General features: G+C 38.8%; 1 protein-coding gene across 3 annotated transcripts in view; it reads right to left on the reverse strand.

Moving 5' to 3' along the window:
- Positions 1–2,810: 2,810 nt before the first annotated feature.
- Positions 2,811–23,488, reverse strand: part of BTC (betacellulin) — a 57,605-nt gene continuing 36,927 nt past the window's right edge. The window contains exon 7 of one of the 3 annotated variants that reach the window (XR_012500106.1): positions 2,811–4,460. The gene's annotated coding sequence lies outside the window, so the exon portion shown is untranslated. Of the gene's footprint in view, positions 4,461–18,104; positions 23,374–23,488 lie in introns of those variants that run through there. The other 2 variants (XR_012500104.1, XR_012500102.1) reach the window with 2 other exon arrangements.

A 23,488-nucleotide genomic window follows, 5' to 3' on the forward strand; every position in this document is an offset into this window, starting at 1 on the left:
CAGTCTGGACCTTCCCTCCTCTAGCTTTTATGTGTTTTATGTGTTATATATGTTAACTCATATGAGATTTTGCTGGAAAGAAGTAGAGTCTGGGGCATAAGTGGGATTTTGTTTAAGAAGAGTTGAAAATGGGACTGTTAATGGTGGCTGTAATAATAAGGGGTACTGTATGGATGTATTGCCCCATGTTTTCTATCAGTATCCACCACTTCTAGTCCTCACAACAGCTCTGCAAGAGAAGAAATATTATTTCTGTTTTACAGACAAGATTAATGACCACACACAGTCCCTTCCTCCTCTCGTATTTTATTCAGAATGTCACAAGCTGTAAATGAGTGAATTACAGGGAAACCACTTCCATGGCCAGCACCTCTATTTCCCCACAGTTTCAGTATTTTTCCCAATTTGGAACTCCTTACATGCTTACTGCTTCTCTCTCTCAAGAAACAGGATACAGAGCATCAGTCCCTAGATTAACTCCCCTCACTAAGGGTGAATCAGTGACCTAAGACAGACCCTGCATTCACAGACTCTTCTACTTACTCCTCATTCATTCACTCCAAAAAGCCCTCTCTAGAGCAGGCGCTGGATATGCAGCAGCAGTCAAAATAGAGGCATGCCCTGTTCTCGTGGGGTTTCTGACCTGTGCCCCTGGAGTACCACCCCCAGTCTTTTCAACAGCATATCAGACCCTTAAAGCTGACTTCCGAGAGCAAAACGGGCACTTCCAAAGGTTTCCTCAGTGCTTTTCCCAGCAGGCCCTTTGGTTCTCCTTGCAAAGATTTGCAACTATTGCAACATTTACTGAGCCATGGATTGTGTGGTTCAGTCACCAAGCAGCGTTGCCCTCCAAAGCAGAGTTCAGAAGCAACACAGAGTTTTGAAGACATTGATTTCTCAAATCATGGGAAGGGGGTACTGTTTCTTTGCACAACCCCTCTTCTCCCAGCAGCTTCTCTGACTTTTCTGCTCTGCTTCTACCCACCCTCCCTGGAAAACTCCTTCCTCAGCTCAGTCCCATCTCATCCCCCTTCTCCTGTCCTATGTCTTCTGGATTCTTTATGGCAAAGGCCAAAACAACCAGCTTAGCAAGGCAAGAACCTCCCCGGAGAGCAGGATAGGCAGGCAAGAGGGAGGGAAAGGCCAGGCACATCTGTGAGTTAATCATGTCACCACAACATGAAGGGACAGAAGGTTTCTGCCCACCTGCCCTAGTGGGATACATCCTGGGGAGAAGCATTCCCATCAGTCTCATCTACATTTTTTTCCTCCTGGGATATAGACAGACAGATAGATATGTAGATAGGTATTCATACATATGATATATATGGATGTAATAATATCCATCTATATCTATGTGATATATGGATATAATTGTATTATATTATTTTAATATTATATTATATAGAATTAGTGTCACCTTTAGTTCCACGAAACATTCAACCAAGGTGGTCTTTCTTCTGCTAGTTGGTTGCATTTTATGAAGCATAGATCTATATATATATAGAGAAAGAGAGAGAGAGAGAGGGAAAGAGAGAGGAAGAGAGGGAAAAAGAGAGAGGGAGAGAGAGAGATGTTTACCTATTCATTTATATATCCCAGGAGGAGAAATATATGTTTATATTCAATATATTTTATCAAATATGTTAATAATGCTATAATTATCTATAGCCATATTTAAACACCTAAAATATATTTCCATATATCTGTATCTATGTCCATATGACTTTATGTCTTTATATCTAGAGCTCCCTATATGGGTATAAATATAGATATATAGAAATTTATAAAATATATAGAAATGTATAGAGAGAAAGAGAGAAGGAAAGATAGATACAGGTGTAGATCTATAAAAATAAATATATAAAGAATCAACTTCCAAACACTAGTCAGAGATCCCTCTTTACACACACATGTGTGCACACACACACGTGCACGCACACACACACACACACCAGCTCTGGTACATGGCTGTGACATGAGGTTCCATCTGTTGAGATGCTGTCTCTTTTCCAGCTTAAAGACACCAGCCAGCCCTGCAGTGCTGAGCACTTCATTTGTGACATGGTCTCCAGTAGATCATAAAATAACAGAAATGGGAATGGCCTGAAACTCCTTATTAGTTCTAACAACTAAGAATTCCAAAAGCCAAGTCAAAGTTCCAGAATGGAAATAAAATTTGTAAAGGATAAATTAATTCACTCTTGGCACTATTTGTTAGAGATGGTCCAGATATGACAAATCCATATTTGTGGTATCTTTAAACTGGAAGGGTTATTAATGATGTTAAAACCAACCCCCTCAATTTACAGATGAGAAAACTGAAGACAAGAGAAGTTAAGTGTCTTCCTCAAGATCACAAAACTAGTGTAGGGAAAGCTAAGACTCAAAACTAGTTCAGAGATCTTTAAACAACCAGAAAATGCACCTCACAGCTCCAGGCTCATCTGGAATCAGTGTCGCCTTGAGTTCTGTGTAATGTTGAACCAAGGTGGTGTTTCTTCTTCCAGTTGGTTGCATTTTATGAAGCATCCCCAAATAGGATATGAATTGTGTCTCACAATGTATCATCGTTAATATTGACCAATTTTAAATAAACCAGGGCTTCCCCCAGGAGCATGCCTATCTCGAGATTTCTGCGCACCCCCCTTCACTTTCCAAGTCTGGATCCTTCTACATTTATTTGCCTGTATCAAACTAGAAGCCACCTTTGCTGACTGTACTCAGATTAAGCTTGTCTAAGCCAAAAGCTGTGTCAATTTTAATATTTTTAATAGTTAATTTAAATGTAACTTACACAACAGAACTTCAAGTGGGAAACATGATATTTTATAGCATCTATTTTTATAACAAACAAAAGCTATAATCCTGAAACCCAAGTGCAATTAATTATACCTTGATATAAAAATATGAAAACAGAAAGAGTAATCCAAAATCATCTATTTCACTATAATCTACTTAAACCAATTGTATTAAATTGTGACTGTCTTAATGGAACAATCTCCCACTGGGAAAACAAGCTTTAGACCTAACTCCTCCAACAATAATCATGTGAACTTGGACAATCCAATTCTCTACAACTCCTAGGTTGTTTTTTTTTTTTTTCTTTCTGTACATGAAGGGAAAAAAGGACTGGAACTAACAATTTCTCAGCCCCTTTTTAGCCCTAAAATGCTATGGCTTTTGGTCTTCAACACTCCATACTCTCCAGGAAAAAAACAGAATTTGTAACAGAGCAGGACCCTATGGGGTCTTCCCAGAACAGACTTCCCCACTCATGTCCTCTGCTTGCTTCTTGTCTGTAGAAAAACTTTAGCTTTCTAGGCCTTCCCTGAGTTCCAAAGGGTAAATTTAATCAGAGAAATGAGAAACTGTGGAAAGAAAGGAAAATAGCCAAACAAGACAAAATAATAATAGTTTAGCCATTAAACAAAGTCAAGGACTTTTAGTTCCTGCTCAAGGGCTGTAGATAATATTCTGAGCCATATCTTTTGAGCTGTTTTGCACGTACTGAAACCCCAACCAGATGGAAGAATTTAACTGTATGCTGCCCACACTCAGGTAGACCCCAAACCGGCTGGAACCAGAAGGTTGATGATGCTGACTCCCAATTACCTCACCTCAAACCAATCAGAAGAATGCCTACGGGCTGGTCACGCCCCCCACAACCCTCCTCCCTCACCTCGTCTTTAAAAATCTTTCCCCAAAAGCCTTCAGGGAGTTTGGACCTTCAAAGCACTGGCGACCTGGACTCCTTGCTTGGTGCCTAGAATAAGTGCTGCGCTTTCCTCCATCACAGCCTGATGTCAGTAGATTGGCTTTGCTGCATGTGGGGCAAGCAGATCCAAGTTTGGTTCAGTAACAACTTCATATATATTCAATACAAAAATGTTAAATCTAACTCTGAGCAGAAATCTGGAATACATTAGTGTTTGTCCTATGATAAAGTAGATTTTGTGTTGTAAATTCCTGAAATCTACACCCCTTTTATGACAAACAGTAGGTAAGTTATATTGTGTTTGATTACTATAAGCCACCAGAAAAGAAAAAGAAAACGTGGGTATCAGAACAGCTACCTGCCCTCAGGAAAGAGTGTAACAAATGCCCTTCCTCCACTGTTAGAGACACTGTTTTTCAAGGCAAAGCCTTAAAGAAACTCTGTCAGCATCTCCTGAGGTGCTTGTTAATGTGCAGAGTCCTTATGTGCCCCTTCCATCGCCTAAAAAATCAAAATGTTGGCTGTAGTGGGGGGAGGGAGAGGATGCGTTAGCTCAGACTCCCATAATAAAATACCGTATACCAGGTGGCTTTAAAAACAGAAATCTATTTTCTCATAGTGCTGGAAGCTGAGAAGTCCAGGATCAAAGTGCTGGCCAGTTTGATTTCTGGTGAGAGCTCTCTTCCCCACTTGCAGATGGCTGCCTACTCACTGTGTCCTCACACGGCCTTTCCTGAGGCATCTGTGGAGAGAGAGAGAGAGAAAGAGAGAGATCTCCCTCTCTTCCTTTTCTTATAAAATTACCAGTCCTATCAGATTAGGAACTCACCCTTTTGACTGCATTTACCCTTAATTACCTCCTAAAAGCTTTATTTCTGAATACAGTCACAGTAGGAGTGAAGACTTCAACATATGAATTTGTGGAGGACATAATTGCAGTTCACAGCAGAGGTAGAGTCTGCAATTTTAACAAACTCTCCAGATTTTTCTTTTGCAGAATAGTATCTGGGAAGCACCGGCTAAGCTTCAAGGAGAATTAACTTAGCTTCAACAGCAAAATTTGAGATCACATACCCCTTCTTACTTTCACATCATAACGAATAAAAGGAACAGAAAGAAAAAGAGAAGAGAGAGAGAAAGAAAGAGAAGCAGAGACATGACAGAAACAGAAACAGGAATAGAAAAAGAACGTGCCAAGTTAAAATGAGATTTATAGAGAGCTTGTTTCTTTGAAACTTTGAACAAGCAGAAGACCCCACGATGATGCTGATATGTCAAAGGGACATAGGTGTCAAATGAAAGAGCTCCCCTGGACAAAGCTAGAACAATTTAAGCAACACAACAAATGAGCAGTAATGATGAATTATAACCCAAAGTATAAAATAAATATCCATGAATCCATCCTAATATTAATTAATTAATAGGGGGAGAATAGACAAATATCCTATGTAGAAGAATTTCAAATAATTTATGTAGATTCTCCACCCTCAGGCTAGTGGAGCGTAACTTCTCACTTTCATATGTGGGATACACATAATGGCTTCTTTCCAAAGGATACATTATGGAAAAGCTGCAAAGAGGACTAACTTGACCAGGAAGAAACCTGGCAAACACCACCTCAGCCAGCTGACCAAGGTCAACATCAACAGTGATAAATCATGCTGATAGTGTGTACTATTGATATAGTGTGATGCAAATGGTTCTTTACCTCTGCATTTTTCCTTTGACAATGCATGATCGCAGTCTAATCATGAGAAAAACATCAGACATATCCCACCTGAGGGACATTCTACAAAATACGTTACTCCTCGAAACTTCTCAGGTCATCAAAAGCAAGGAAAGGCTGAGAAACAGCCACAACCAAGAGAAGCCTAAGGAAACTCGATGACAAAATATAATACGGCATTCTGGATGGGAACTTAGAACAAACAAACAAACAAAAAAACAGTAAGCAAAAGCTAAGTAAATCTAAATCAAAAATGGATTTTAGTTTATAGTAATATACTAACATTGCTTCATTAATAATAACATTGTACGATACTAACGTAAGATGTTAATAATAGGAGAAGTTGAGTGTGGGGTATAAGAGAATTCCCTATCATCTTCACAATTTCTCTGTAAATCTTTATTTTGTTCTAAAAAAGTTTACTTTTAAAAGTGATTTAAATGAATCAGACTCTAAATGTCAAGAAACTTTAAGAATAATTTAATTTATTAATTTTTACCTAATTCTTAAAAAACTTTCAATAGGAATAAAGAAAGAGTTCTATATCTGAAGGGAAAATAAAAAAGCTTGTGAACAACTGTAATGCCTCCTCAACCTCAAAAGCAGGAAAAAATAATAAATTGCAAAAATTCGATAAAAGTATTTCCTTTATAGAAGGCACAATATTGCAAGTGCATTTAAAAGTAGCAGGGCATAACATTTATTTCCTTGACATCAGTCTTCCAAAGAGTTCAGTGTCTGAGTGTCAATTAAAAAAAGGATTCATGTGAAATTTTTATTAAACCAAATTTACTGTGAAGTTACTGCCCAGATAATACTTTATTTTGATCTTATTGAATTCTTTCCTGACTATTGAGCCCTTTATTAGAGCTTTCAAATATACCAAATACCTTAGAATGCAAATTTTTAAACTGCAATTACAATACCCTAATGAATTACATATTGTTTTCCTTTACCCAGATATGTCACATGGTAGACATCTAGTAAAATACTGAATGAATGAATGCAATTGCCTCTGATTCTTCATTCAGAGCTCTAAGTTTGTCTCCTGACTATCCCAACGGTGTAATCATCAGTTGGTTCAGTATCTTAGCTTTCTTCTAAATGCATCATCTCACAGCATAATCCTCACTGGAAGGCCTGATTATTGCAGCTAGAGATCTTTGTTCATTCTGGATTTGTATAGTTATTTGTGTGTGTGTGTGCATTAGTTAAATCCAGAGAATGGAGAGAAAAGCTGCTATAGCACGTGGATTTCCCTGCATTGTCTTAAGAACAACTACTCACTTAATACTATGTTATTAAAGATAGAAATGGAACTCCCTCCTCTCTACCTGTTGCCTAGCTGTGCAAATCCAAACAACATCACTGAGCATTTGCTGTGTAGCAAACCACCTCAAAACTTAATGGTTCAAAACAACAACCATCTCATTTATATCACGATTCTCTGGACTATCAGAGCTGGATGAGGACTTTCTTAACATCAAACTTCAACCTTCAGGAATGCAGGCTTTTTCACATGGAGGATTCCCAGAACAAAAAGGAGCAAACCCCAATGCACAAGAACTTTTCAAGCCTCCGCCTCTATTATGTTTTCTAGTGCCCCATTGGCCAAACAAGTCCCATTGGTAAGTCCATATTAGAGAGTGGAGAATAGATTCCACCTCTTGACAGAAGGAACTGCTAAATATTGTGGCTATTTTGTCTCACCTACCACAGTCCATTCCCAGTGCAAAATACACTGGCCTCCCTATGGCTATTCCCAAAGTCTGATCCAAGAGGGTGTCAGTCTCAAGGTCTAATACCTTGCAATTTGCATCCTGTTTAAATGTGGATGGAATCCTGGAGTGTGGCATCTTGGGTGCACACCTTCTTTGTTCAGAGACCTGCAAACTTATGAGAAGATAACTGCTCTTGACGCACTTAATGTGCAATGAAAAAACAGGGACAAAAGAACGATAACAGAGACTCTTATTCAAAAATGGAGGAATCAGGACAATACAGCAGTCACTTTTTCATAGCAATTCTGAAGTCCAGCTGAGTATACGTTGTCAGATACCCCACTAAGAGGAAAAGGAATGATCCTTGGTAAGAATGAAACTCTGCTCCCAGGAAGTGGTTACCTTGTCCATTGTTATGTCTTTTGGTTCCACTCCTGAAGCTCGCCTCCACCATCTGAGATGTCCATCATTGTCCGTATGAAATTGCACATTTGCAACTAAGTAGCTTTCTCAGTCTGCTTTCTCCCTACTTATAAAAATTGGGGGATCCAAAAATTTTTTGGGCTATCTCTGTCCATTTTAGTCCAAATTTGCCTAGTGTGGGGTTTCAGCAAGACTTCTGAAAGAAACAATGTTTAAATTGAGACTTGAAGAATGAAGAGAATTTTACCAGGCAAAGGAGAGGGTGACCAGTAAAAGAAAATACCATAAGCAAAAGAAATATTTTCTGCCTCTGAACTGTAGGACTGCAGGCAAGTTCCTTGAGCTCAGATTCTGAACCTGTTTCCTTCTCTGCACCTAGGTAATAGTACCTATATTATAGAGTTAGTATAGGTAAAGGAACAAAGAGGAACAAATCAGAGTTTGTCTAGTGCTTAATACCATATCTAGGATATTAGTAAGTACTTAATAAATATTCTCTAGCGATGATAACAGTCTGGAGCCAGACTTCCTGCATTAGATCCTGGATTTGCCACTTAATTAGTTGTGTGATCCTGGGCAAGGCGTTCACCTCGGGTCCTTCAGTCTCCTCTGCAGGGAGACACCAAGTACCAGTGCACAGGGCTGTGGGGAGGATTCCATGAGTTCCTATGCGAAGTATGAGAACACTTCTTGACACATACTATATGCTATATGAATGTTAGCTTGTAGTAGGAAGAAAGAAACCCCGCAAGAGTCCAATTGAGACGTTCTACGGCTTAGTAAAGAAATCGAGATGCACAAAGTGTAACTACCTGCCCAAGTTCACCCAGCTAACAAGCTCCGTGGTCTGAACTCAGACAGTTTCTTATCCGAGCCTCACCCCCTGATGCTTCCCTACGTTCCAGTAAAAACCGCCTCCTTGAAACTTCAAGAAACAATATTTGGCTAATTGATATAATAATATTACCATTGATAATAATGTTCCTTGGTCCTTGCAGTGAAGATGAATTTCCTGAGAAGTATCTGAGATATGGAGAAATAGGTGGGAATTCTTGTCACTCTGAATTTCTTAGGTCAGAATATTTTAACTATAGCACTAAGCAAATGATGCTTTTTAACAGGAAATCTGTCTCAGATTGGAATATGAGCAATAAGATGTGTAGGGGAAAATGCACAGGTCCTTGAAGTGCTCTTCTTCTTTTCAAAACAAAATGAGAGCATTTCAACTGACAGAATAAATTGTCAAGATACACTTAAGTAGCGTCTCCAATGTCAAAATGCTGATGGGAAAATATCACCAAAAAGCTGAAATGCACACCCAGGTCTGTCTGACTTTAAATCCCTTGTCCTGTCTACCACATCACTTCCACCAGCACATGCTGCCACCAGAGGTCATTTGCAATTGCTTTTTCATAAGCTCCTGAAAAAGGGGAAAAAGAAGTAGAGGAAAGATTGGTAAAAAAGTACTAACCTGCACAGAAACTAAGGGTTAGGGGTGTCGTTAGGAGTCACCTGGTATATCTCTGAAAGGGAACTGGGGTTCACATCTTCAAAGACAAAAGAATTTTTTTTTTTAGGAAAATGTCACTGAGGCCAAACAACTCCTTAATATTCAGCCTTCTCTCTCTATTCTCTCTTGGTTTGGTTTCCATGGCAACCTACACTTGTTGGGCAATTCTGTGTGTATTTGCTAAAGGCAGGTGATTGCTTTTGCTCAGCCGAGAAGGGGGGAAAGCAGTCTGGAGAGAGGTCATTTAGAAGAAGGAATATTATTTTATTTTGTGGGAACTCTAAGGCTGAAACCTTTAAAAATAACTGAGTTGGTTTCTTAAACTTTGAGGTAGGCATTATCAGAAAGATGAATTCAATTAAAACTAATTATAAGAACAGGAGGAGGAGGAAGAGGGAGAGAAGATGAGAAGAAGGGCAGGAAGGAAGGAGGAAGGGAATAAACACAGATGTGGTGTGTGGATTTTCTCTGAGGACCCTACTAAAGTCTAGCCATTTCCACTGCTTGCCTTCAGACTCCTAGGACGTCTTGCTATACCCACTCCTTTCTCCACCTCTCTTATCCTTCTGCACTCTGACTTCTACTCCTGTCACTGCAGTGAAGCAGAAGCGAGAGGCTGGCAGAATTGCAGGGAAGCCATGTGCCAAAACCACCACCACCACCTGGACGTCAGTCTCACAGATTTAGAAATGCTACCATCCCCCCGTCACATGACTCCATCTCTCTGCTTCTCTGCCTGAAGGCTTTCTCCAGCATCACATATCTCTACATGTGATCAGGACAACCCCAAAATACAAGGTGTTTAACCCTCAGCTGATGAGGGACAGATGTCTGTGGACAAAAATGCCATCTTGACACAAGCCTTGGTGGGACGCTTCTGAGGGGTATTCCACACGGTTCCTCAGTGGACCCAAGAGGAATTAAGCTCATTGGTTGTCTACAGCAGTAATTCTCTCACTAACATGCTCTTCTGGAGCTTCTCTGCCTCATTTTCCCAATTCCTCACTGGTATATCCTAGAACTTGTTCCCAAATAAATAGTTACTTCCCAAGTGCTCATCTCAAAGTCTGCTTTTAGGTGAAGACAATAATTTTTTGGCATTAATGTCTCTGGGAAATAATAATAATTAAAATGATCAATTATTAAACAATGATCATTGAAATTATTATGGGAAATAATAATAATTAGTTGAATAATTCAATTCAACTAATAATAAATATAAGAGGGTAATAATTAAAGCAAAAGGAAGTTGATATTTTTGTCATTGCTCCAATGCCTCATTCTGAGTTCCATCAGGGAAACAGAACTCCCCTGGGTTTCCATCTGGAAGGGTTTTTCTGCAGGAAATTAGACACCCAGACAACCCCTGGAAGAGTTAGGGAGTCAAAGGCCAGGAAAGCTATAGCTCAAGGCACGTGATTCTCAGGAAAGCATGTGGAAAGCACTGCACACCATATGTCTGTCATCTGTCAATTAGAACTGCTGCTGGAGAGAAAGAGCTTCTCTTTCCTCCCATCTTCCGAATTTGATGTGGAGCCATAAGAAGAAAAGGATTCCGGAAAACCGGGCTCCAGTTCTCTGCCCTGCACTGCAGAGCGGAACAGAGGAAAGGAAAAGGTAATTCTAAGATGATGGAGCACACACAGGGAGAATGCCCCGGGGGAGGCCAGACGCTGCCCTCGGACAAGGCTGGATCAACATTGACACGTTCTTACTCCCCGAAGTCTTCTGTTCTAGACTCCCTGAGGGCTGCCATGTGTATTATTCAACATAGTATGATTATGAAGAGAAGCTCCATTTCAACCAGTTAAATCAGACAACAAGCCTGTCTGAAACGTATATACCCAGTGACCCTGACTGACCAGAGGTCCCTTCTTAGGCTTCTCAGCCAAGCATTTACAAAACACCTCAGTGCATCCAAATCTCAAATCATCCTCACCATTCTGTCCCACCATCACCCACCATCACCGTTAACCCTGCTTCTCCTGCCAGGTCTCTATTTGAGTTAAACCAGTGTAACAAGTGTATATTGTGCATATGCTTTGTCATCTACAAAGAGCTGACTCTTGGGAGCTTTACTCCAAGAGGTCCTGTCTGCAAAAGGGTGGAAAACTTCCCATATTTTCTAGAGAACAGATAGAAACCTCTGACTTTTTCTTAGTTTCGTCCTAGTAGCACAAGCCACCACAGGTCACTGTCCCCAACTCGTTCCCTTCCTCTGTTCATTTGGTTTTCCTCACAATGCACTTGCTTTGTTCTCGTCCCATCCCTGGTCTTTCCTTCTGCTCCATGGCTGGGCCCTCTTTCTTCTCCAGTGGTTGCTCCCTTCAAGGCTTTACCCAAACTTTTCCACCTTTATCTCTATAGAGGTTCTTAACACTTGAGGGCAGGAGAGATCACTCTGAGGGTCTGATTAACTAAAGACCTTCAACCTAGGAAAATGACATAAGCATATATTGGTGGGGGGAGTATTAATTTTAAATTTCACTTTTCTCCTTTTGCTTCACGAGTGCACAACCCTGCCCCTGTCTTCTCTGTCTTGATAGTCAGCTACCCCCATCCAGAAAGCTTCATTTCCCTGTAGGCATCAGTTTCTTTGTAGCTGAGTTGAGAGCTAGTCGCCCTGTCATGTGGCCTGTTGCAGCAGAGTGAGATAACACTGTGGAGGCTGTGAGGGACCACTGGGTCAGAGGCCAGGTCAGGGAGGAGGGGATAGAAGACAATAAGATATGAGAAGTCACGTCAGCAAGAAAGGATAGTTGCTGCTCCCTGAGATCATGCCTGGGCCATCAGATAGGATGGTGAGGTCACCTGCCTCGGAATTCAGCATCCAAAGCCAGCCGAACACATTGCAGTCAGGCCAGGGGACATGCCCCCTGACAGCAGTGGATACGTGCCAGAACAGTCCAAGGACCCACATGAGGTAGGTCCCTTTTCCTCATCCCCTGCATACCACCTTCATGAGAGAAGCAGGAGGAGACGGCCACTCACTGAAAGCCTCAACTTCTTATTCCAAGGGATTCAGAAAGTTTCTGGAAGGTGCTTTTTACATTACACAGTTGGGCTAAGTTTAACCCAGACTGAATGTTTCATTAGCTGGCTTTCCCACTTACTAGCATGTGAGCATTCAAGGGAGAAAAATTAATCAGTAATGGACTGAATTAATTTATTAGATTTTTTTCCTGCACAATCAATTTGGAGTGAGAGTTACATTTTTTTTATTGTAACACACACAAATTTTCATCTCTTTTCAAGGATTTCATAGCACCTTTGATGGCTAAGTGTGCTGTCTATATTTGTAGTGAAATGCCATTCACTTGTGGAGGCTCCACCTATTTGCAAAATCTTTATTTTCAACCCTTGTATGTGCTTTAGATATTGTGACCACTAGCAAGACATCTTAATTTAGATGTTCTATAGACAACCCGAAACCCAATGAATGTACAGTAGAACCTACCTTCTCTCCCTAAAGTCAGCTCCCCCCTCACCTCTTTCTTGCTGTCATGATGTCAAATCCGGCAATTTTTTTCTTTTGAAGCGGATCTAAGCTTTACCCCTTATCGCTCCATTTCCACTTTCACCGCATTACTGCACATCAAGATGCTGTAGATCCTCCCAGCTCCTCATGACCCGAGCACCTGGGCACTTTAGTTCGTCTTTAGTACTCTTGGATGATTCTTCTTTTTATTTTTATTTTTCTTTTTTCACTGAGTTATAGTTAGTTTACAATGTTGTGTCAATTTCTGGTGTGCAGTATAATGTTTCAATCATACATGAACATACATATATTTGTTTTCATATTTTTCACAAGTTACTACAAGATATTGAATATAGTTCTCTGTGCTGTACAGTATAAACTTGTGATTATCTGTTTTATACATAGTAGTTAGTATCTGCAAATCTTGAACTCCCAATTTATCCCTTCCCACCCTCTTCCCCCTGCTGGTAACCATAAGCTTGTTTTCTATGTCTGTGAGTCTGTTTCTGTTTTGTAAATAAATTCATTTGTGTCATATTTGAGGTTCCACATAAGTGATATCATATGGTATCTTTTCCTTTCTCTCTCTGGCTTACTTCACTTAGAATGATGATCTCCAGGTCCATCCATGTTGGTTCCAGTGGTATTATTTTATTCTCATTTATGGCTGAGTACTATTCCTTGTATAGATATACCACAGCTTCTTTATTGGATGATTCTTCTTGAGGCTGCTATTCCATTATGTCTTTCTCCTGCTCAAGCCTCCTCTTGTTTTTGACCTGGCTTTTTTCTTGATCTCCAGGTTTACAATCCCAGTTGCTTGCTGAGTTCCCTACAAAGATGTTCCCAGAGTCCTCAACATCTCATTTTTGGAAACCAAGGTCATTATGTTACTACCTCACCAAACCTTCACCTCGTCTTTCAATTCGTATCTCAATCACACCAAGAACTGCCTGGTCATCAGTTTGCAACTATCAGTCTGCTCGCTTTCCTCTTTCACACCCCCAAATTCAACAGATCACAAAATCGTGTTGATTCTTTCACCAAAATGCCATAAGTCTATCACAGCCTTTATGTTACACCTCTCAATTCCAGCTCCTGTCATTTCTTCTTCCACTTCTAAGCTTTCCAGTTTACTGCTCACATCCCTATAGAATTATCTTCCTAAATGATATAGATTATCATGTCACTGGCCTGCTCAAAACCTTTTGTCATTCCCATCCAGTAGAGCTCAAGAATTCTTAGCAAGACATTCTTGCTTGGTTAGATGCTTAATAGGGAAATAGTGAAAGCCCTTCATATTTCTCCACCTTGTCTAGGGAGGGGATTGGAAGGAAGTGCACCAACCCCAAGACAAGGCCCATCCTATTTGTGAAAAGACATAGGCATTCGATGGCTAAGGCTGCTAAACTTGTCAGACGCCAGAAGGACCTGAGGAGACTGAGAGGTTTTGGTTTTCTTTTTTTAATTATGTGTATACATGGGGTTTTTTTTTTTTTTTTTGGTCTTTTTAAAAAATTGAGGTATAACTGATGTACAATACTATATGAATTCCAGGTGTACAACACAATGATATACAGCATTTAAAAGTTACATTTCACCTATAGGTACCACAAAGTGTTGTCTGTATTCCCTGTACTGCACAATACATCCATGTAGCTTCTTAATTCCATACACAGCAGTCTGCTCCTCCAATCCCCCTCCATGTCCTGCCTGTCCCTCACCTTCTCTCCACTGTTCTCCACATCTGTGAGTCTACTTGTCTTACCCTTAGATTCCTGCAAATGGCAAAATTTCATTCTTTTTATGGCTGAGTAGTATTCCATTGTGTATATATGTATACCACATATATGTGTATACCATATTTTCTTTATCCACTCATTTGTTGATGGACACTTAATTTGCTTCCATATCTTGACAACCATAAATATGGTTATGAACATTGGGGTTCATGTACCTTTTCAAATTAGTGTCCTCATTTTCTTTGGATATATACCCAGGAGTAGAACTACTGGATCAGATGGCAGTTGTTTTCCTGATTTTTTGAGAACCTCTGTACTGTTTTCTACAGTGGCTGGACCAATCTACACCCCATCAACAGTGTACGAGGGTTCCCTTTTCTCCACATCCTCATCAACATTTGTTATTTGTGTTTTTTTTGATAATAGTCATTCTAACAGGTGTGAGGTGATATCTCACAGTGATTTTGATTTGCATTTCTCTGATGATTAATGATGTTGAGCATCTTTTCATGTGCCTGTTAGCCATCTGGACATCCTCCTTGGAAAATTGTCTCTTCAGGCCTTCTGCCCATTTTTAAATTAGATTTTTTGTTTTCTTGATGCTAAGTTGTATGAGCAGTTTATATATTTTGGATAGTAACCCTTTATTGGCCATATCATTTACAAGTATTTTCTCATATTCAGTAGGTTGTCTTTTTGTTTTTTTCTATGGTTTCTTTTACTGTGCAAAATCTTTTAAGTTTAATTAGGTCCCATTTGTTTATTTTTGCTTTTATTTCCTTTGCTTTAGGAAACAGATCCAAAAAACATTGCTACAATTTATATCAAAGAATTTTCCACTACGTTTTCTTTTAGGAATTTTATGGTTTCCCATCTTACATTTAGGTCTTTAATTCATTCTGAGTTTATTTTTGTATATGGTGTTACAGAATGTTCCAACTTCATTCTTTTACATGGAGCTGTCCAGTTTTCCCAGCACCACTTATTGAAGAGACTGTCTTTTCTCGACTGCATATTCTTGCCTCCTCTGTCATAGATTAATTGACCATATGTGCATGTGTTTATTTCTGGGCTGTCTATTCTGTTCCATGGGTCAATGTGTCTCTTTTGGTGCCAATACCATACTGTTTTGATTACTGTACATAGCCCTAAATCAGGGAATGTGACTCCGCAAGCTCTGTTCTTCTTTCTCAAGATTGCCTTGGCTATTCAGGGTCCTTTGTGCTTCCATACAAATTTTAAAATGATTTGCTCTAGTTCTTTGAAACATGTCCTTGGTATTTTTATAGTGATTACATTAAATCTGTAGACTGCCCTGGGCCTTGATTTGGAAAGAGGAACTGATCCCAGAGAACAGGGAGGGGAGAGGGTACTTGAAGGCAGAATGCTATGAGGGGGCAGGTAAAGAGGGAAAAGGTAAAGAATGGGAGTCCCTGTGAGGGCCCAACATGATGCTGACTGGGTCCAAATTCCTCTCTACCTGTTCTTAACTTGAAGAGTTAGGGAATATTCACAGAAATCTTTTCAGAGATGAAATGGGTACACCACAGGGCTGTCCAGCACGGATTGCTTTAAGCAAAAGTAGGTGAGGCAGCATCTAGAACAAGAAGAGAATGAGTACCCCTGTATCTCCTGGTCACAGACAGGCTGGCCATCTCTTCAAGGTGGACTATTTAGGTCACTCAGAGCATCTCACACAGACAGTGACCCAGCGGGAAAAGGGTTAGATTGCAGCTTGAACCTTTCTACAGGAAGCTAAAGACCAATTCTAAAGACACAAAAAAAATCAGAAAATAAGAAATGGTTGAACGTGGCCAAAAGGTACAAACTTCCAATTATAAGCTAAGTCTGGGGATATAATGTGCAGCAAGGTGACTGTAGTTAACAATACTGTATTCTATTTTTAAAAGTTACTAAGAGAGCAGATTTTAAAAGTTCTCATTACAAGAAAAAAGTTTCTGTACCTATGTGAGATGACAGATGTTAATTAAAAGTATAGCGGTGATCGTTATGCAATATATAGACACATCAAGTCTACGCTGTATACCAAAACCTAATACAACACCATGTGTCAATTATATCTCAATAATATTTTTTTAAACCTGCCACATGACAACTCTTTATACTGTAATTAATACCTTCTGCCTCATCTATGGGGAAGGGTGACTTATTCGGGATGTCACTGGGTGATCCTTTGGGAAATAAAATTGCATTGTTAACTCATAGTGGACAGATGTGCTGCTAGAGATTGCATAAATATATTTCTCTTCCCTTCCAGGAGTTGGCAAGATTTTGTGATCTTAAACTTTTGGCCTTTTTGGCCCAGGAGGTTACCAGCTCTTGTACGACCTTGAAAAAGAAAAGTTACTAGAGGAATGAGGAATCAAACTGATGAAATCATAAGCCAGACTTTGTGTCTAGATTCCATTCAATTTTATTGCTTGATAAGATTAAAGAAATGGACTTTTCATGTTTCAGGTGTTGAAAAAGTGAAAGCAACCCTGTTGCTTGGAAAATGGTTTGGGAGGAGGGGACAAGAATCTGGTGAAATGTGATCCCTCAGAGACTCAAAACCCCTAGAAGGTGCTGACTAATGGATCCCCATAAGGACGGGGCATGATGATCTGAGAGTTATAGAAGGCCATCCTTGGCTGAATTTGACCCACAGGGAGTGAAAGTGCTGAAGAGGGTGCCTGCCTTACAGCGGATCACTCTGGCACGGGCAGGGAAGACCCCCACTCTTAATGGACGGTAATAGAGCTCTGAGGACTGGGGAGCTCCTTCCTGGACTGGGTATGTCTCCCAGTGTTGATGGACAATTCAAAAAGAGGAAAGGAACTTTGTCTTCTCCAAAATGCTATTGCATTTATAGTCACTATCAGTTAGAACTTCCCAAATGTCTCTATTCTCTCCTTCCATTTCATTCTGGTTCCCCTAAACAGGAAGCAAGGGCCGTAACTAATGCAGTGTTTTCTTTAAACTCCCATATCCTCATGTCTGAGCACAAGACAAATGCTCAGTAAACATGTGTGTGCCCACAAATTAAGTACAATATAGCCAGGCCCACCAATGCTTTCTGAATGCTTATTCTGCAGTGACCAGGACCAACTATAGATAGATAGATAGGTAGATAGATAGATAGATAGATAGATAGATAGATAGATAGATAGATAGATAGATAATGTGAATGTTTATATATATACATATATAAAGTGCAGTTCAGTGCCAAATGAAAATACTGGGCACCATTCTCAGCATAGGGCCCATGTGCTACACAGGTCAAATGCCCATAAAGCTGGCCCTGGCCAGAGGCTTTCATGAACAGTATTTCAATCAAGCTTACCACCAGTCTGTGGTGGAGTGGGTATTATTCTATCATATTTACAGACTAAGAAACTGAGGCTAAGTATATGCAGGTGATTTGCTCAAAGTCCTTTCATAAGCCAGGAATGGAGTTCACATTTAAATTTAATCCTAAGAACTTTATATTAAATCTCTAGAATGTTAGCAGGAATAATGAAATATAAAATTCATTAAGTCATAGTGAAGATTTTGTTTGTGGTTGTTTGTTTATGGAAAATTGCATGTAGGGCCTGCTGAGTTTAGTCCCTTCCCTGCCTTTTGTCGATATCAGCACTGGGATTAGAGTGAGAGTGAGGCTCTCACTTGCCAAAATTTAAGGAGGCCAATGAGACATAAGATTCAAGATAAATAACATGCAATGTGATTTTTAAAATCAAAATAAATGCAAAAAGCCCATGATGAATAAACTGTCAAAATTATAAATAAAAATAAGCAGTGGCTATTTATTTTACAATCTTGAATTATATATTATACAGTGGAAACAGTCTGCCTCAAATCAGCCTGCTTTCATCAGGTCCCCGTCAGGGCAAGTTTATGAGGGCTGACCAGTGCATGTGAAGAGTGAGGGCAATACAGGCCTTTATATATTAGTCATTTTTTTCCCCACATATTTGGTCAAGTTTTTTCATTACAGAATTTTTATTAACTTTCTTTTCATGGTTCAAAATGTAGGAGGATATTTTGTCATAGGGACTCACATTTTTCTTTTTGCCCCAGGCTGCAGAGTGTCACTGTTGATAATGTGGTGTATCACTGTTGATAACTCATTGTATTCTTGGGTATCAATTTACATGGTACCTCTGATTTATGGTGTACTCCTCACGGCATGCACTGGTACCATATGCCCCCTCTGACCATAGAAGTCTTAAAGAACATTTTGACCTATTGGGCAGAATACACTTCATTTGGTAGCAGACACTCCTCTTGGCTACATGTACACTTGTCCTGTTCATCATCGTAGTCCACATGAATATCGTGCCAGGGCATTCCTAGACTGCTTTAGATACCTGGTTTAAGCAAGCATATTCATCCCTAACCAGTCATAGACTCCCCTGTGCTCTCATCTGCACTAGCCCAGGCACTTGAACCTTCTCATCTATACTTGCCTCTCACATCCCACTCATTCTTCCAGGCCTAGATAAATGCCACCTCCTCTGAGAAGTCTTCCCTAATCCCTTCAGTCCCTGGTGCATGCTGGCAAGGCATCATTTGTACATGTAAAACTCTCACCTTCTCTACTATAGAGTAAAATTCCTGGGAACGTGGACTGTCTGTCTCATCCTTTTATCCACAGCTCTAATGATGTGCGTATAGTAATGCTGAATATTCATTGGATGAATGAATGAAACTCATTCAGCTTTTTATTATAATTTTTTGTGTACTTGAAGAAATACACTATCTCGTGTTCTCCTCTCCACCCTCCCCGCACTTACAACACTTTTGTTTATGTGCCTGTTATCAGTTTTTGGTAATATTTAATCAGTTGAATTAGGATTTGAAGGTAGTTTACAAAAATGACAAGTTTAATTTCAAACATGTACTGTCACGTGAAATAATAATATTACCATGAAAAAAATGTTGCTGCTGAAATGTATTTTTACATTCTCCAGGATAGATCACATATTGGCCCACAAAGCAAGCCTCAGTAAATTTAAGAAAATTGAAATACCAAGCATCTTTTCCAACATCCTTTCCAACCACAACACTCTGAGAGAAATCAACTACAAGAAAAAAACAAAAATCCCAAACATGTGAAGACTAAACAATATGCTACTAAACAACCAGTGGATTTCTGAATAAATCAAAGAAGAAATCAAAACATACCTAGAAACAAATGAAAATGAAAACACAATGATCCAAAACCTATGGCACACAGCAAAAGCAGTTCTCAGAGGGAAGTTTATAGTGATATAAGCCTACCTCAGGAAACAAGAAAAATCTCAAGTAAACAACCTAAACTTACACCTAAAACAACTAGAGAAAGAAGAACAAACAAAACTCAAAGTTAGTAGAAGAAATCATAAAGATTAGAGCAGAAATAAATGAAATAGAGACAAATAAAAATAGAAAGGATTAATGAAACTAAAAGCTGTTTCTCTGAAAAGATAAACAAAATTGATAAATCTTTAGCCAGACTTATCAAGAAAAAAAGGGAGAGGGCCCAAGCTAATAAAACCAGAAATGAAAAAAGAAGAAGTTACAGTTGACACCACTGAAATACAAAGGATCAGAAGAGGCTACCACTGTGAGCAACTATCTGCTAATACAATGGAAAACCTAGAAGGAATGGACAGCTTCTTAGAAAGCTACAATCTCCCCAGATTGAATCAGGAAGAAGTAGGAAATGTGAACAGACCAATTATCAGCACTGAAATTGAATCAGTAATTAAAAAGCTCCCAACAAACAAAAGTCCAGGACCAGACGGCTTCTCAGGGGAATTCTACCAAACATTCAGAGAAGAGTTAATACCTCGCCTTCTGAAACTATTCCAAAAAACTACAGAGGAAGGAAAACTTCCGAATTCATCCTATGAGGCCATGACCCTGATACCAAAATCAGACGAAGATATAACAAAAAGAAAATTACAGGCCAATATCACTTATGAATATAAGAGCAAAAATCCTCAACAAGATACTAGCAAATTGACTCCAACAGTGCATTAAAAGGATCATATACTATGATCAAGTGGGATTTATCGCAGCGATGCGAAGATTTTTCAATATCCGCAAATCAATCAATGTGATACACCACAGTAGCAAACTGAAGAATAAAAACCATATGATCATCCAAATAGATGCAGAAAAAGCTTTTGATAATTCAGCATCCATTTGTGATAAAAAAAAAAAAAAACACTCCAGAAAGTGGGCATAGAGGGAACATACCTCACCATAATAAACTCCATATATGACAAACCCACAGCTAACGTTATTCTCAGTGGTGAAAAGCTGAAAGCATTTCCTCTAAGATCAGGAACACGATAAGGATGTCCACTCTCGCCACTTTTATTCAAAGTATTGGAAAGGTTTTTAACATTTGATACCTTTGTGAGTTTTAAAAAATACGATTTCTTCATTATCGTGAAGGTAAACACCTGCTTATTCCATGTCTAAATGGTGACAAATGCTGATGGGTGGGGTTTAAATTAATGAAGTTCCACTGAACTTAAGGGACTTGAACAATATGGAGTTAATTTGGGGTATCAGAAAAATATTTTAAAATAAATCAGTTCGTATAAAATTTTACTATTTGTAAAAGCTTCAGGAACAGCCAAATACTCTCCGGGCTTTTTACTTCTTCATATCCTTTGTGGTTCAAGAGATTATTTTGGTCCTACCAAATTGAGTACTCTCCAATAAGAGCATTATATGTGTACCTTGACTTAGTGCGCATGCCCTGTTGCTCAATCTACATGTGTTTTATTTAATGTCATTTTCTCTTATTTTTAGATATTTTAACAGACTTCAGAAAAGATAGCTAAACCTGTTCAATCTGGCTGAAAGGTTGAATTCTAAAAACAAGCAAAGCTAATCAGCTGGTTGCCAGTGAATCCTTTTATCTTATTCCTGTTCAGTTTTCACTTTTGAAAATGTCTCAAATGCTGTCACACGTAGTAGTCATTTACTGAGCTAACTGGCAGAGTCTACATTTCTTTTTCTCTCCTTTGGAAGGTAAATAATTTCAGTTGTACTTTTATTTCAAGGTTTAAGATGCCAAAGTTAAGAGGCAGGTGACAATGATTTACAAGTAAAATGATCTGGCAGGATCTGTATGTAAGCCTCCTGAGCCTTAGGGTCATAATCATGCAAATGTGGATAATGATTCTTACCATGCAAGCACACTGTGAATAAACAGTGAGAGAGGTTACTCCCTAGCCCAGGCCCAAATTATTTTTAACACCTCCAATAACGTTGAGTTTACAAGTGGTAAAGTCCAACTCCACATCCCAAAATAGCAGACTTATCACAGCACAATTTAAAAATCATTAGGCCTTTAATTATTAATTATTATTATTATTATTAATTATTTTCAATAGCATTGTAATAACTCTTCTTCAGTTTATCTCATTGGGTTTTTTCAAGAAAGGAGTAGGGAAGGGAGGCGGGAAGAATATAGAGAGAGAAATGAGGCAGTCTTTAGGGCCAGTCACCAAGCTGGAATTCTTTACCTAAACATGGCTTGTTCAGACAAAGCAGAAAGACATTCCTTTCCATAGGGATCATGAATCCTTAAAAACACAGAAAACTTTTACTGCATCAGTGCACTGATTTCACTTCAGAAATGAGATCCTTGTTTTCCATAAGAGTAATCAGAGAACATCATTTTCATCATTATCACCCTTAATATTATTGGCCTTTCTAATAGTAATTAATATTAATTGAACGTTTACCTCAAGAATGCTTAAAATATTCCAGGTGTGAGGCTAAACATTTTGCTGGCTTTATCTCATCTAATCCTCTCAGGCCACCCTATTTATTATTTATTGTCACCTGGTTGATGAGAACATTAGTAGGGTTACGAAACTTGCCCAGGGGCTCCCAGTAAGTGAGAGATCAGGGACTGAAGCCCAGATCTGTCTGAATAAAGATCCTATGCTCAAAGCCTTTGCATTATAATAGCTCAGAAGCAAATTTCCCCCATCCCTATGCCATTTATAGAATAACCAGGACACTGGTTTGGTTAAGAGTTCAGAGATTTTGATGTGCAGATAGAGTTAAGAGGCAGAGAGGTGACAACCCAATATCCAAGACCAGATGATCTTCAGGAGTAAAATAAACAAAACCAACCAACAAACAAAAAACACTATGCAAATGATTTTTTTTTTTTTTTAGGGTTGCTAGTTCTGGTTCATTGAGTAAACAAATGTTCCTAAGGTGTTAAAAAAGAATATGCTAAAAACAGGTTTATTAAAATTAGCTTATACATTGCAGTATTTCAAAAATGGTTTTACAGAGCAAGTTGGAAAAAAGTTCTCTCTCACTTCTTATTAAAACCCAACATATGACAAATAATTATCCAGTTTGGATCACAGAGCTTCAAAAAAATTTATCATTCTGCATACACCATACAAGAATAATTATACTTGCCACAGCAGCAAGCAACATTAAGGAGTTCTGTGTTTGTGGAGAATTCTGTTTTGTTAGCTTCTTTTAAATAAACTGAAGAAGGAGAAAAAAGAAAACAGTTACTGAAGTACCTCTATTGCACTATTTTTTTGGTAACTTAAATTTGAGTAAGAATAATAAAAATGGGAGGAAAAAGTCTTTAAAAACATGTTTAGTTAACATTTCTTTTATAATACAAGCACGGACTATAATTGTAGATTAAACATTTCTGGATACCCACATTTTGAAATTTCCAATAGCAGAAGCATAATTTATCTCTTGAAAATAATTGCCGATATAGTTTTTGAAGTTATATAATTTATTTAGTTTCCTAATATAGAATTTCAGACTACTTCAAACACCTGACAGGTCCTGAGGGCAAATGAGTTTACAGAAGTGCCAACTAGATGTTATTATAAGATACATATTCCCAGGATCAGTAACATTAGCAAGGATAGACTATTTGCACATTATGTTCCAGCGTTAACACTCAGTTGCCAAAGTTGATCACATGGGAACAGGCTCCTTTGCCGAGAAATACTCTGAAGCACAGAGGATCCTTTGAAGAACAGATGCCCAAATACAGCACCTATGTTCATCAACCATAACGAAAAAAAAATGTGTAAACCAAGATTTTTACCCAAAGAAACATAGTTATACTTTTTTTTTTTGCTTTTGATTGTCATTATTAAAATATTTGAATT

This window comes from Camelus bactrianus, chromosome 2 (assembly GCF_048773025.1).
Source record: "Camelus bactrianus isolate YW-2024 breed Bactrian camel chromosome 2, ASM4877302v1, whole genome shotgun sequence".
NCBI lineage: Eukaryota > Metazoa > Chordata > Mammalia > Artiodactyla > Camelidae > Camelus > Camelus bactrianus.